The 2,604-nt window shown below is 34.5% G+C and overlaps 1 non-coding gene across 1 annotated transcript; it reads right to left on the reverse strand.

Moving 5' to 3' along the window:
• Window positions 1-1,812: 1,812 nt before the first annotated feature.
• Window positions 1,813-1,918, reverse strand: LOC111727667. Its single transcript, XR_002775159.1, has one exon. It is a non-coding gene; the product is annotated as a small nucleolar RNA U13 (small nucleolar RNA).
• Between the last annotated feature and the right edge of the window lie 686 nt (window positions 1,919-2,604).

Below are 2,604 nucleotides of genomic sequence, written 5' to 3' on the forward strand. Positions count from 1 at the left end.
ATCAGTGAAAGTGGGCATCATTTTCTTATTCCTGATATCAACGGGATAGCATTACAGTCTGAATATTTGTCCCACTCAAAACTCATGTTAAAATTTAATCACCTTTAAGAGATGATTGGATTGTAAGGACTCTGCTCTCAATAATGGACTAATCCATTCATGGATTAATAGATTAATGGGTTATCATGAAGGGAAAGTAGTGGTTTTATAAGAGGAGGAAGATTTGAGCTAGCATGCTAGCACAGTCAGCCCCTTACCGTATGATACTTTATGCCACCACAGGATTCTTCAGAGGGTCCTCACCAGCAAGGCTTTCACCAGATTCAACCCCTCAACCTTAGCCACTACAACTGCAAGAAATACATTTCTATTCTTCATAAGTATTCTGTTATAAGCAATAGAAAATGGACTAATAGAGTTTTCAGTCATTCACCCTTAAGTATAATGTTAGCTGTGGGGATTTCATAAGTCTTTTGTGTTGAAGAAATTTCCTTCTATTCTGAGCTTTTTGGGTGATTTTATCATGGAACAATATTGGATGTTTTCAAATGCCCTTTTCACATCAATTGAGCTGATAATGTAAAGCTTCCCCTACTCCAATTCAATTAATATGGTATAGTTACATGGATTGGTTTTCATATGTTGAACTACCCTTGCTATTCTGGAATAAATTCTGCCTGGTTGGTGAATGCTCATTTTAATATGCTGTTGGATTCTGTTTGCTAGTACAGTATTTTGTTGAGGATTGTTACACCAATTTTTGAGAGAAACAATGGTCTATAATTTTGTTCTATTGTGATTCCTTTATTTGGCTTTGCTACCAAAGTAATGCTAGTCTCATAGAATGAGTTAGAAAATGTTCTTGCCTTTTCTATTTTATAGATGAGCTTGAGAAGTATTAGTGTTAATCACTAAATGTTTGGTAGAATTCTCAGTGAAGCCATCTTCTTGGACTTTTTTTTATTGGGAGGTTTTTGATTATTGATTCAATCTCTTTGTATGTTATAGATCCAATAAAATTTTCTATTTTATTTTGACTCAGTTTAAGATTTGTGTATTTCTAGGAATTTGTTCATTTCATCTAGGTTATCCAATTTATTGGTGTATAATTATTATATTATGATACAATCCTTTTAATTTATGTCAATACTAATGTCCCCACTTTTATTTGATTCAGTTATTTATGTCTTCTTTTTTCCTTTATCAATCTACCTATTTCAATCTTTTCAAAGAACTAACTTTTGGTATTATATATTCTTTCTATTCTTTTTCTATTTTCTAGTTTACCATTGATCTAATCTTTATATTTCTTTCTTTTTTTTTTTTTTTTGCTAGCTCCGGGTTTATTTTCTTCCTAATTTTCTAGTTAGTCAAGATATAAAGTTAGGCTATCGATTTGCCATCTTTCTTCTTCTTTTTTTTTTTTAACTTAGGCAGGTGTTCAGAGCTATGAATTTCCCTGAGCATTACTTGAGCTATAAGTTTTGGTATGTTGCATTTTCATTTTAGTTCATCCTTAAGTATTTTCTAATTTCTCTTCTGAGTTTTTGTTCTATATATTTTAAGATTGTCTTATTTAATTTCCACATAACTATGAATTTTCAAGTTTTCTTTCTATTATTGATTTGTAGTTTCATTCCATTGTGATGGGAAAAGACAGTTTATATGACTTTAGTCTTTTTAAATGCTTTGAGACTTGTTTTGTGGTCTGTCATATAGTCATTCCTGAAGCATGCCCCATGCTCACTTGAGAAGACTGTGTATTATGCTATTGTTGGGCGGATCATTCTTTTCTTTTTTCATTTTTTATCACATCAGATGGGTAATGTGCCAATGACATAACAAGGTCTGAGGGAGGCATATCTCACATATGTGCACTAAAATCCAATCATCACATTTGGGGAAACTGAGCCCTGATCTTCAGCATGCTTCCTGCTTGAGAGACCTGGAGAATCATGAGAATGGCATGTGAATTGTGTACATGCAGGAGATCAGAAAACTGGCCCCCCAGGGAGAAAGTGTGTGTGAGGGGTGGCAATGCCAGGCCTCAGGGTTATGGTAAAGACTCTCTAGATTCCAAAGGTCTCTTAATGCTGGAGGCAGAGGTCTTCTTTAAGGTCTGTGGTTTTGCAAAAACAAATTGGAGATATTCTGACACTTTCCATGTTCCCCTTTTTAGTGCTGATGTCTGATAAGTAACTTTAAACTACTTTTTCCTGCTCTATGATAATAAATATGAACCTGAGAGTTACTCAGAAGGGCTCCTCCTAGAGTTCTTCATGCCAAGAACCTCTCATCTTGTGACCCCAAATCCCTTCAATCACACCTATGAACTATTAATGCATTAGTGGATTATTTTAAATGTTGAGGAAATTCCTATATATAGAATTATATATCATCTGTAAGGTCTGTCGGTCTAGTTGGTTTATATAATGTTTGAGTCCTTTATCTCTTTACTGATCTTCTGTCTAGGTGTTCTATCCATTTTTTAATTGAAAGTAGTATACTAGGTGGCTCCTGTGGGTGAAAGGATTAGGGTGGCAGCCCCATGTGCCAGAGGTGGAGGGTTCAAACCCAGCCTCCGCCAAAAAAAAAAAACAAAAA

Source organism: Otolemur garnettii, unplaced genomic scaffold (genome assembly GCF_000181295.1).
Source record: "Otolemur garnettii isolate 467f Iridium unplaced genomic scaffold, OtoGar3 scaffold00116, whole genome shotgun sequence".
NCBI lineage: Eukaryota > Metazoa > Chordata > Mammalia > Primates > Galagidae > Otolemur > Otolemur garnettii.